This window comes from Pteropus vampyrus, unplaced genomic scaffold (assembly GCF_000151845.1).
Source record: "Pteropus vampyrus isolate Shadow unplaced genomic scaffold, Pvam_2.0 Scaffold435, whole genome shotgun sequence".
Lineage (NCBI taxonomy): Eukaryota > Metazoa > Chordata > Mammalia > Chiroptera > Pteropodidae > Pteropus > Pteropus vampyrus.
The window spans coordinates 281,548-295,115 of NW_011889216.1; the positions used below are offsets into that span (position 1 = coordinate 281,548).

Genomic DNA, 13,568 nt, shown 5'->3' on the forward strand with positions numbered 1-13,568 from the left:
TCCACATCCCGACTGTGACTCTGAATGGTGAGCGAATACTTCTGGAGTAAATTGGAAACTAAGGGTTATTTACTCCCATCATTTTTCCAAAGATAATAGGTGTGACCTTTCCCTACCCCCACTCTGAGCTCTGGTCTCTGAGCAACACAGGTAATTATGGATCTGCCTACTTACTACAGAAAGAGCTAGTTTCAATTGGGTTGTCTTCCCCTGCTCTACCTGTCCTACATTTTAGGCTTCATCTTTGTACCTAAGAGCACTACTAAACACACTTGGAAGCGACTGTACTGCACAAGAGTGTGACATAATCACCTTTCTAAAGTTGTCCTGGATGCCCAGATTAAAAATGAAATTCATTTATATGTGATATAATTGAGTGGAGGTATATAGCACTACCCACAGCATAGGACTATTCAACTCAAGAGCCCTTACAGACTCCTATTATTACCAGAGCACCAGTGCTCCATGGAGTTGTCCATAAACAATTTTTGCAATTCTACTTGAGCAGCAGTTCCAATCAGACCATTTTCAAGAGCAGTCTGACTTGAAAATCTTAAAACAACTCAGACACAAATTCAAAAATCATATTGTACTTAAGGTAAGAAGGCCTATTGCCAAGTGGAGTTAATCAGGCTTGGGCTCAAAACCCAGTTCAGTCACTTGCTAGCTGTTTGACCCTCGGAGAAGTTATTTGGGTTCCGTAGGCCTCAGTTTCCTCATTTGTAAAATCTACTAATGTGATTGGACTGTCACAGGATGTCATCTGTGGTAACTAAATAAGAGAAAGCACTTGGCATTTAGTAAAGGCATCAATACATATTAGTTTCCTCCCTTTCCCTCCCCCATCCATGCTCATAAAAATATACAGTTAAGCCCATAATGCACATCAGTATCAAATTACATAAAGGAAATGTGATTATGTGTGGCTTCATTAAAAAAACACCACTCATCTGGTGAGGTGATGTGGCTTTAATACTAACTAGTTATATGACCTTGAGCAAGTTATTGAACTTTGCATGTCTCACTATGAGGAACAAAAGTGAGCTGAACTGATTTCTAGTTCATTCATTCAACAAATATTTACTGGGAACCTACTGTATACTAGACACTCTTCTGGTTGCTAGGGATACAAGAGTTAACAGATAAAAATCTCACTCTCAAGGAGTTTCCATTTTAGCAAGGAGGAAGAATCAGATAATAAACTTAGTAAAATACATTAAATAACAACAAGGAGTTCCAGGAGTAAGGTGAAGTAGAATTATAACATTCCAAAAGAAAAAATGAGTTGGAGAAATAGAGGTTAGGGGCTTATATAGTTCTAAAATTCCATTAGATGGGAATTAGAAGATCATATTAGTGGATTTTATTATATTCTGCACATTACAATTCTCCATTTGATTGTAACACTGGCCATCAGCTCCTGGAAAGGATAGATTATACATTTAGTATACGCAAAGCATTTAGCACAGAAGCATCTCATACTAAATCCTAGCCATATACTCAGATCAGAAAGCCAGAGATCTAAAAGGGTCCTCAGAACATCTGGTTCAGTTTTCTGTCTTTGGCAAATGAATTAAACTATCCATGAGAGTGCTCTATTTTCTTCTTGAAAATCTTAAGAGCAAAAATGACATACTATCCTAACAATCTAATGTAATTACCTTGAAGCTCAGTGGAATTTCTCCTATTATTATTTTAAGCTGTATCTTCTTATTATTTAGATTGATTTCATGCAGTGAACAACATTTATAACAAATCTATATGCACACCTTCGTTTATTAAACATCTCTCCAGTACCTCTATATGTCAAGCACTGTGCTAAGGCTAGGAAACGAAGTGTGGAGAGGAGATACCATATAAACAACCAAACTATAATCCTCTGTGATATGACGTGCATATTAGAAAAATAAACTTAGGTACCAGGGAGGAAAGACATTCACCATATAGAAAGAGAGGGTAAGGCAAGGCTTCCGAACAATAACAATGTCTGAACTGTGTTGAAAGGTAAACTGGAATTTGCTGGCAGGTGAGGTTAATAAGTGAAAGAGGAATTCCAGGCAGAGAAAACAACATGGGCACGTAGAGATATTCTCCAGCCTGGCATGCTAAGGAAGCTAAACATAATTCATCCTGACAAAATGAAAAATGCAAGGAAAATGAGGTTACAGAAGTGGGCAGGGATTAGACCATCACGGACTTTGTTGCATGCTTGGTCTTTATTGTCTAAGCAATGGAAACCACTGAAGGTTTTCAAACTATACATATTCGCAACTCAGAAAATGAGATGTAACCAAGAGAAAGAGGAGGAGGAGGAGGAGGAGGAGAAAAAAAGAATGCAGGGACAACATATGTAGGCAAAGGGAATCAGATAATGACAGCAACAAACATTTTCTGCTTTTATTATCTCCTTAATATTGCCCCCATATCTATCTTCATACCACCTATGCTACTGCCTCCACTGCCTCTCCCCTTCCTAGGAGCCACCAAAGGATGATCAAAGAGGAGGCCTGAGAACTGGGAATCTAATGCTCCCTCTATCTTTCTCTCCTCAAGGGAGGGCGGAGGGAAATTCCAGCCCCTGACAGATCCCCATTCTTCCTAATAAAGGCAGTATCTCATGAATTCTGTTATTGTATGAATTAATAATAATAAAAACAATGAACCTGTCCTACAAGAGAGGTGAAGATCTCAAAGCATCCCAAATACACTAGTCTGGTCTCTGTTTTCCATCTGTGAAACTAACAGAACATGAAGTGGGTCCAACTTTCTTTCCCACCTATAGTTGCCCCAGACCAGGCCAGACCAGCTTCTTTCCAACCCAACACTGACCCCATGGCTCATGGCTCATTTGCGGCGTTTGTGAGCACACAAGTGTCTGCAGTAGGTCTGGGATGAATTTCCTCATGTTACAAAAACAATTGTACCAGAAGACCCAAGTCTTCTAGGTGTTCCAGCCACAGGTCACTGGAGAGTGAGGCACCCTGGTAGGAGCCTGTCCTGGCTGTATGGAAAGAAAACATGGCAATATAGCCCTGCATGACTGGAAAGGACATTAGAGAGAAACTGCCTGGCACCAAAGCACTACTGATGGCAGCTCCTGTGCCTTCCTAGTTGGAACAAAGATGATCTTGTCTCTGTCAATCCCCTCTCCCTCTGGAGTAAGTCTCATTTTCGGGATATCTTCGACTGTGAAAATGATAGCTAAATGAGTGGCTATCCATTATTTGTTCAACTACTTACACATTCTTGTTTTTGTCATTTGTAATGTCTATTGTATACTGTAAACTCCTAGAGGGCAGACAAAGGGTTTATGAGCTCTATTCAATGTTAGACACTATACTACATGCAAAGAGACTCTAAGTAGAGGCATTTTTCCTGATGGTGATGACAAAGGGAGTAGAGGGAATCCATACATGTTGTGGCTTCCCCTGGAATAGACCATCCACTGCAATATGTGAAATCAGAGGCAAAGGGACACACCAGTATACATGTATACACACACACACACACACACCCTTCTTGAAGGACATAGAAAGAAACTGTACCAGATAAGCCAAGCCAGACACTGAGACAAGATCAAAGATTCTCCAAATTAGTGGAGACACACCTTCCACTCCCTGGAGTGACTCATGTCAAGTTTATCCAATACAGAGTCCAAATTTACAAAACAAGGAGCAGAAAACAAGCCATACTGTGGGGAATATGCCAGTTAAGGACTAAAAAATGCAGAGTGTGCCAAAAGGAAAAGGAACTGAGTCCGTTCTGAACTGGACCTAACACATTAAGAAATATCCTCTACACTAGACTAAGGGTGAAAAAAAAAAAAAAAACAACAAGCAAGTAGAGGACAAAAAAAAGAGTAACTAAAACTCTTTAGATATAAAGGTCAGATAAACTCTGAAGGACACTATCATGATCTGAGAGGTAGTGATTATATTGAATCTGTTAAGGTTATGGCAGGGAGCGTTCTGAGTCATGAGAACAAATACATCACGTTAGTTCGCTGTCCGCCTGCCAAAATAAACGAGGAGGAGGCTGCATCTTCTACAAAAGCCACTTTCTCTAGTCTTGCCAAGAACCCGGGTCTTCACAAGCCTGGTCTGATGAGAAAAGGGAATATTAATTCTGCAGTCTTTATGGAAAGCACAAATGTTTCTAAGCTCAACTACCCTGGGGAGAATAAGTGAAGCTAGCCTGTGAGATTTATGCAGAAGCTAAGCCTGGAGTTCACTCTCAAACCAATGAATCCTTTACTCTCCATATCAGATAGTGAGCTGAGGATTAAAGATCACAGGTGAGAAAAGCCTCTTCTACATCAAGAGTCAAGATACCCCTGACCACAAAAGTCAGATTAAGTCAACAAATAGATAAGAATCAATTTCTGCCCTGCACTTTACTAAATGCTATAAAGGGATGCAAAAATTACATAAATGGTTCCTGCTCTGAAGAAGCTTACAGTTTTGCTGGGGTGACAAAAATAAACCAACCAAAGAACAATCAAGCAGATGTTACACTTTTTACAAGGACTCCTTTTTCTTCCATCAAACCCTATGCTGGAAAATTCTCATCCTGGATCAATCCACCTGTCTGCTTTCTCAGTATCTACAACCAGGTTGTTGAGTGCTTCTGGCGCTAGAGGGAAAGAGAATGCATGCACTTCCACATGCACACACGTAAGCACATACACAAAGACACGGCCCCTACTCTTAGCAGATAACTTCACCCCCTACTTCACAGAGAGAATAAGAGCCATAAGGGGAAATCTCCCAAGTTCCTACACCTCTAATCAACCAGCTTAACCAACTGCATTCTTGCCTTTCTCTGTCTTTCTCATCAGACACATTTTTCTTTTGATTCTGGATCCCATGCTCCCATTAATTATTGTCCCCCTTAAATTTTATTATATCTCCCCTTCTCTACTGATTCTTTCCAAACAGCACTTAAACAGGCTTAAGTCTCTCCTATGTCACAATAAACAAACAAAACTCCCTCCATCCTACATTCCCCTCTATACTCTATATAATGCCTTCCTCCTCTCCGTTGCTTCAAAATCCAGGCTTCAAAACTAACTGACTCCACTTCTGCACTTCTCATTTACTTCCAAACCCATAGCATTCTGGATGCACTTTCCACAGCTCCACTGAAAATGCTCCACATAAAGGTGACCTTTATGTTAGAGCCCAAAGTCCTTACCTTGCTTGACCTCTGCAATAATCTGACACTGTGGTATAACTTCCTTCTTGAACTCCCTTTAGGTGGACCATTTCCTTCAGAGACTACTCTTCCTCTGCTCCCAAAACCACTCTCCCCTTGGAGTTCCCCTGAGATTTTGTTTCAAACCTCTTCACACTGTACACACACTCTTAAGCAATCCTCTTGTCCACAGTCCGGTGGTTTTGATTTGATAAGGTGATGGCTGCCTCAACTATAGCTCTCTGAGCTCCACATTCTATACAACCACCTACCTGCTAGACACCTCTATAGAGCATCCCACAGAAACCTCAACCCCAAAGCAACCAAAACTGAATGGAGTATCTTCCCCTGCACCAGCACTGCTACCACGTTACCGCAAATAACCTCTCTTCTCTTATATTCCCTATTTTAGTTAATGACACCACTCACCCACACAGAAACCCAAGCCAGAAACCTGCAAGTCATCCTAGGTTCTTCACTCTCCCCTAATACGCCACATTCAATTAGTCAGCAAAACACATGAATTTTGCCCCTTAAAATTTCTTGATTTGCCCACTTTGCTACATTACTACTTTTACAACCTTAGTTTAACCCCTAATCACTCCCTGCCTAAATTACCAACAGCCTCCTAACTGGTCTGTCACTAATCTAGAACCTCTCCAATCCTCCTCTGCACTGCTGCCATAGGGAAAATATTTCTAAAATGTAAATCTAATCATAGTCTTTCTTGCCCAAGATCCTTCAATGGCTCCTAAAACCCCGTAGGATAAAGTCCAAACTTTATACAGCGTGACACAGAAGTCAGTTAACTTCCCACCTCATTTCATTTCTCCTTCTCTCACATCCTACATTCCAACCTTACCAATACCCCATATTCACTCTCCTCAAGCTGTCTCATCCCCTTACTTTCGTTCACGCTGTCCAGAATGCCCTTCACCGGAACTGTCTGCCCAGAGTCCCAAATCCTTTAGGTGACAGCTCGGTCATTTCCTCTTGGATGCCTCCCCTGACCCTTTCTCACCTTGGCTGTAGTGGGTACTCTTCTTTACCCGCAAAGCACCAGCATTTACCTATATGATAGCACTCCCTACACTGGTAGTAATTGTCAGTTTACCAATATGTTTCCCTCATTAAATTGTTAGATCGTACAGATGCAAGGACATCTTAGTTTCCTCAGCCCTTTGCCTACTGCCTGGTTCAGAAGAGACATTTAATAAATGTTTATTCATTATATGAATGAAGAAATCCTTCAAACAAGCCCCCTGACATCCTGGGAGATTAGCAGTTCAAGATATAACTGAAAAATTTAGAGCAGATTTAAGAGGATTTCTTATGCCATTCTTGGCAGGTATTCCTAGAAGCATATAGTGACGTTTGTCCAGAGTGGCTAGAATAGGTGTTCTGGGGCACACAGCATTGCTAATTTAAATGAGAAGACTCAGAAACACAATCTTGAGTCATAGGTTCAAATACGCAGCCCTATCTAACAAGTTCAAAATGAAGAAAATCTTTAAAAGAAGGTTTTAATACAAGAAAAAAGACTTCCTGGAAAAGCCATGAGGGATAGTTAATTTTTAAGACAAAATATTCTAGGAAAGAGTTAACAATGTTATTATCTAAATTTAAGTCCCTATATCTGCCCAAAATGTCTCTCAGATACACCCTTCTCTTCACCAACTATCTCTTAATCTAACCTCATGACTCAATTACAACAGTGGCCTCTTAAAGTAGATCTCTACTTTCATCCATCATTTATATAGCCACTACATTAATCCCACCCACTGTATAAAACTGAGTTTCCTCATGCTTACATTCTGGATCTTCTCTCTCTCTACCCCTAATCTTAATATCATTCTCTCAACACTTCTAAGTGGCCACCCAACTCCCCACTAACGTTACCTTTCCCCAACACAGTATCTGCTTATAGGTACTAATAGAATGCAGTGTACAAAGTGAGCTTATTTCACTGCTGTTGACTGACTAAAAAGCGACCACACGCGCCACCCCCCTCCCCAAATCTCTTCTTATCTGTCTCAATCCAATATTATCCTGCAGGTTGAAAGTCATCTAAACTTCAATAGACATTTCAAGCAAGCTCATTCTTTTCATCAACACAAAGGAATTGTGTTTACTTTTTCTGAACAAAAATCATGACAGAAATTCACTGTGGTAGAAGAAGATTCAGCAGTACAACTGGCAAAGTACTTGCCCAAAGAAAGATGTTGAGTGACCAATTAACTTGTCCTAGGCGACCACCAAAATCATCCCTGATGACTGGCACATCCCTGATGACTGACTGACACATGGTCTTGCAGAAGAAAGCAATTTTCAATAGAAAAAGAAAAATAAATGTTTGAGCTCAATGAAAGCAGACTTATACTAGAACACAAATTTATGGAGCCACAGCTATCAGATCCTAAGCTGGCCAAAAAGGGCGTATCTTTGAGGACTCCATTCTGTTCAGGCAGGCACATCTATCTATATTGGTCTGCCTGCCTCCCCACCCTATCCCTACATACACCCTCTCACACACACACAACTAAGGAAGGCCTACTATCTAAAGCTCTATATACACTTTCCTGTATTTCTTACAATTTTCTACATTAAACACATACTTTTATAATACGAAAAGAAAATTATTTTAAAATATAACTTGAAAGTACTGACTGCCCCTTCTCCTGAAGGAAATTCCCTGTCAATCAACCACATATGAAAGAAATATAAAAAGTCCCTACATTATAAGCACATAAAACCTCAGGGAAACGATTCTAACAGATGTGAGGCAATATAAGAATACAAAACAGTATACAGTTAAGAAACTAATTGAGAGGTAGACATAAGAAATCAGAGAAAGGAGAGATCAATGTCTGATGAGTAATAAGCAATGGGAGAAAGCTGCATGGAGGACACAGGTCTAATGCTTAGCTTTAATGTAAAAAAGAGGTAAGATCTGAATAATTAGAAAGAAAGGGAGAGAGCATTCAAGGAAGAGAGAATATAAAAGCACAGAGGCAGGTATGAGGACCTAGGGGGAAGGATTACTGAGACCTGCCCAAAGGGAGCATAGAGAGCTGTGTTGGGCATTAACAGTTGACATAATCAGGTATGGAGAGCAAATCAAATTATGAAAGGACCTGAAGCTGGAGACAAAGAATTAGAGATTCATTGTAATTTATTCCAGGAATTGGGAAGTTCTGGAAGGAAAAATAATATTTTATTAGAAGTAACAAAAAAGTTGGAATAAATATTCTTACATACTACAAGCCAACTCAACAGGTCTGAAAGGCTTCTCCAGGTCAGGAAATTAGTAAATGCCCCTGGTAGAAGCAAGACAACAGACTTAAACTCCAATCAAAAACATGAAGAGCAAAAGCAGGAGCTTTAGCACACCACACAAGCTAGTCACAACATGGCTCAACATATAATTACCAGAAACTGAAATGGCCAACCGTGTTTAATAAAAGGAGTAAAGCCTGGGTGTTTACAAGACCACTGAGAAAAGACTACAAACTCATTTTGCAACCCATAATTATTTACTTGTGACTTTTGATCTTCAGATGCTTCTTTTCCCAGATGTGCACTCTGAAGTATTCTTTCTACCATGAGCTCTAAAACCCGAAATTGGCACTTAAAAATACTAGGACAATAAGGCGTCAGCTTATGCATTTCCCTGGCCTGTATTATGTCAATTACCCAGCAAGTCCAAGACCAAAGCAGTAGCTCCCATAAGTACTGTTAGCATATGCACACATTTTATGATTTCAACAGCATGAAGGTAGCCAAAGCTTGTGATTTCCCAGCAGACGGACTTGATTCACTTTCTGAATTAACAGTGTCCATGTCCAGAGGTAGCAATTACTTTACTGTTCTGTCTAGGAGCTATCCACTCCAATTCAAGAGTTGTGGTCTAAAATGGAACTTAAAAACTGAGTCTACATTTAACCAAGAGGTTGCATCAGAGTATCACTTAGGTAAACAATACCAAATCCTCAGCCTATATTTTCCAACCAGGGTGTTAACAAAACTTTATCACTTCGCACTTCATTGCTTTTGATAAGAATTTCAAAGTGATTTATATGCCATGAAACCTCTCCCATAATGAGAAAAGAAATTCTCTGTAGTTCATAGATTTGTAAATGTAGGCCACATAAGGTGTGTGACTTATAGATCAAGAGACTAAAAACTATTAATAATAATACTGACAAAGCATTTTCACAATTATCTCACTTAACCCAAGTCACTGCTCTGATTTTAAAACTTCTTTCTGAGATACACTGTGAAATCATCTTGAAGTCTAGATGCTGGGACTTGGATAATAATTTAAGTCCCCATGCCTAAATTTACTCATGTACTTAATATCTTCCTTACAGGATATGATAAAGGTCAAATAAGATAATGCATATAAAACTGCTTTGCAAAATAAAAAGTATTATATACATGAAGGTTTTTCTAAACATTAATGGCCTAATCCTTATATACTCGGGAATCCCAAGGAGTTAGTATTATTGTCTCCATTTTAACAGATGAGAAACCCAAAGTTTAGACATTAAGCAACTTTTCCAAGGTCACACAGCACAAACAGTAGAACTAGGACTGGAGCACAAGACTAAAAAAATTCAAAGCCTAGACTCTTTCTACTATATCATGCTGCCTTGCTTGTTTTGTACATTAAATAATATGCAAACCCTTTACTCCTCTCTGTGCAATAAGTTGTGTTAAGTTGTTTTCTGTGATGATGAACAAAATCAGTCCCTAACCCAGCTTCATATAATCCATGACACCTAGTAAGAACTCTTTAAGTTTTTAAGTACCAGATCATCCATGTTACCAATGTCGAAATGTGAATGTTCTCTTTTATTTCTAGTCCGGCCTGGCACATAAAGACTCATTAGTCTTTAGGGCTTTGCGAAAACAAAAAGTCTAATTCTGCCTGAGCCAACTTACGTATTACTTTTTCTGCTTAACCAACCACCATGAACCTAGATTGTGTTTGTTTTTAAGCCTCTTTTCCAAAACCTAAAACTATGCCCGTATGTGGCCAGCTTCTTCATAGACTTTGTCTCTATCCTAGAAGAATCAGGTCTTGGTTCTCCTACCTCTCTAACTGTTCCTTCTTGGTTTCCTCTGGTGTTCCTGAGGACCTCAATGTACAGAGAGGGAAATCTTGTGACTGGTTCATATCATCAACTAGATGGAACAGTCCTCAGTACAATGCACCTCTCTTGTCTCCACGTTGACCAAGCAATCATCTGATTGCTAGCTTTATAAACACTTTGGTATGGGAAAATGGTGCCCCAGACAGCGATGTAAGTGTTCCAATCACTGGACAAGTATGTCCTCTACTATAAATCAATAAAATTGGCATACTAAGTGTTGCTTTTTAAAAAACTTTCAATGATTGACTCCCCCACTGCCCACAGAATAAAGCCATAAAAGAATCTTTACAAGCTGGATTCAGGGTCCTTAACAGTATCATCTGCTTCCATCAAAACTCTAACCCTTTAGTCACACCTACCTACTCACATTCCTCAAAACCCTCCATTCACTTTCATACCTCCATGCCTTTGCACATGCTATTTGTTCACTCGACCTTCTCCCCTCCCCACCCTCCTCCAACTGACCAAATCCCATTCATCCGTAAAGGTGCTCTGAAGTGTCACTTCCTTTGTCAAGTCTCCCACTGAACTCCAAGGAAAGATATTCATCCCTCCTCTTGCTTCCACAGTACTTTATACATACCTCTATTCTAGCACTTAACATAGTATCATAATTATTTGTTTACATATATCTTTCCTTTGCTAAATGTGAATAACCAAGGGCAGAAACCAGATCTCATTCATAATTCTCACATCTCCAGGGCCTAACACTCTGTTACCTCTAAGATATTTAATAAATATTGGAGCACTGGAAGAATAAAGGACATATCCTGGCTCTTTTGCTTGCTGCCCACTTTGAACTGTTAGGATCCAGAGTTATTACCTAATACCTCCTCTTGTTTGCTGGCTAGTCAGGTTCTGAAAGAGCCTCTGGGATATTTAGGAAATGAGAGAGAGTGTTTATGTCCATGCTGAATCATCTAATCCTGCCAAAACTATGCTTACCTCCAATACACAGGGAAATGGTTGCCAGGCACAATTCTGGAAAATCCATGCTTGACAACCATTCCTAATACAGCTATAATATACTGCTCTACACTCTTACACTGCAAATGCGTCATTTTCTTTCTCGAACCTTTGCCCCTTCTAGGGGCAGTTTATGTAGCTGAAAACTTTAGTTCTCCTTCTGAATACAGAAATCCTGTTTCATTTGTAGAATGAAGCACTACAAAATAATAGCAGCAGAGAAAGAGATCCAAGTAATTTGGTGACCAACCAATGAAAGACTAGAACCCCCATAGTCATCAATATTTCCCCAACTCTCTCCAAATCAAATTCCTGGCTTTAACTTCATAAACTACTTCCCCTGATCACTCTACTGATTCCAGCTTAGGCAAAGAGTTCTCCTATTAAGGCAGTAAGGCGGATTTCTAAGTCTGGAAAATGCAGGAATTCCATACAGCATAGTAACAAAGGCCCAGCCCAGATGCTAATCCATCCTGGCTTCCCAGTGAGAATGGTGCAATGGGGAGGGAAGAGAAATTCTTCTGCAGCTACCATAGGGCAGAATGCACAACCTCATACAGCTCAAGTTAATTTACTTGGGCCAACCATTTTTGATTCATTCCCCACCCCTCAAGAAAGAGATCTGTGCCTGGGAAGGATCAAATTCCTATACACCTGATCAAAGTCCTTCAGAGGAAAACCAAACTGAGTGAGACAGCTAAAGTGACTCAACACAAGAGGCCTCTCCTGGAACAAGCCCTACTTCCCCTTTCTTTCCTAGTTTCATTTGCTAGAAATCCAACTTCCTTTCAGCTGGAGGCCACCAGCAATATGATCCAGTGAGGTACTGAGATTTCTTCACCTGTTTTTGTTTTAATTCTGCTGATTTTCCAAGCTGCCACAGCCTGAGGCAGGCCCAGAGTATACTCCCTCTGAAGAGTGCAGTGTTGCTCAAAAGCCTGGAAATGAAATTTAATAAAACCATTCACTTAGCATTTTTTTCAATGAAGTTCAGCAGCACGATCTAACCTCTTTGTGTTCGGAAATGAACCACATTTCTTAAAAGATCACAGGGGGTTGACAGAAAACTTGCTGCAGGCAGGAAAACCTGGACTTTCTCCTATTTGATTCAGCTGTGACTGGGCCTTTAGCTTACAGGAGCTAATGCAGAAGGGAACAAGTAGAACTCCTAAGCTGGTCCATGTTAGCATTGCATCCATCTTTCTCTCTTTCCCTCCCCTCTCTCTCTCTCTGCATTCCCAAGCAGAGCTCCAATGGCACAAGGGAAAAAAAAGGAGCATTTTACAGCTTCTTCATTAGTTTCCCTTCACTGGGTAGGTGTCGTAAACAAGTATGCTGGACTCAGTCAAAAGGGCTGAAGTTTCCTTGCCTCAGATGAAAAGAAACTAAAGGCCCAGTCACAGCTGAATCAAATAGGAGAAAGTGCTGCCTATGTAGTTTCTGGGAAAATCTCCATGTCTGTGGAAAGCACAACTGCCACACAAAGCAAAATCGCAGAACTGGCTCTTAAAGATCAAAGCTTGGGCCTCCCAAGGCCACGCATCCGTGGCTTCCACTTAAGGAGCAGCTACAGCAGTTAGGGCGATGCTGTCCCCAGACTCTCAGGCCTGTCAAAACTTTCTCGATCTTCTATACTCCAGATTTAGGTGAGGCATTAACTTGCAGCACTGCTTAACAAGAGAGCCTCTAGGGGCCGAAATCCAAGCTCTGAGACAAATCTTTATTTTTGAGAAAAGAAGTAATAGACCCCTGCTTCGGTCAGGCTCAAAGTCTCCCCACCACCCCGCCCCAAGGGGGATGAGGGAGGGAGGAGGCCTTGCCACCAAAACTGCACACTCACGACACTAGTCCCAAAGAAACCATGTGGGTTCACGACCCCGGCTGCCACGCGACTGATGGGAGACTGAAGGAGACAAAAGGGGGCGAGGGACCCTCGGCGGGCACGCAGATGTCCGAGACTCTGCGAGGAAGACCCGCACAGGAGGCAGAAGGGGTGGCTTCTCTCCCGCCCCACTCCTACTCCCCGGCAACTCCCCACAGCAGGAGGGCTCCACAGCCAGCTCCTGGTCTCGCCTCCTTCCAGCTGGGCCAGATAAGAAGCAAATAATGTAACTGGCGCTGTGGAAAGCGCCGTCTACTGTTGGAGAGGGTTCCAGGTCCTCATCCGGATTCTGTAAATAAACTGGCCCAGAGAAACTGCGCCCAGGGGCCAGCCCCGGCGCTGGGGTGGGCGCGACCCCGCCCGGCCGCCCC

General features: G+C 41.1%; 1 protein-coding gene across 1 annotated transcript in view; it reads right to left on the reverse strand.

Moving 5' to 3' along the window:
* MACF1 (microtubule-actin crosslinking factor 1) overlaps positions 1-13,568 on the reverse strand; it is a 298,908-nt gene that overhangs the window by 271,656 nt on the left and 13,684 nt on the right. The gene's annotated exons all lie outside the window — the stretch shown is intronic.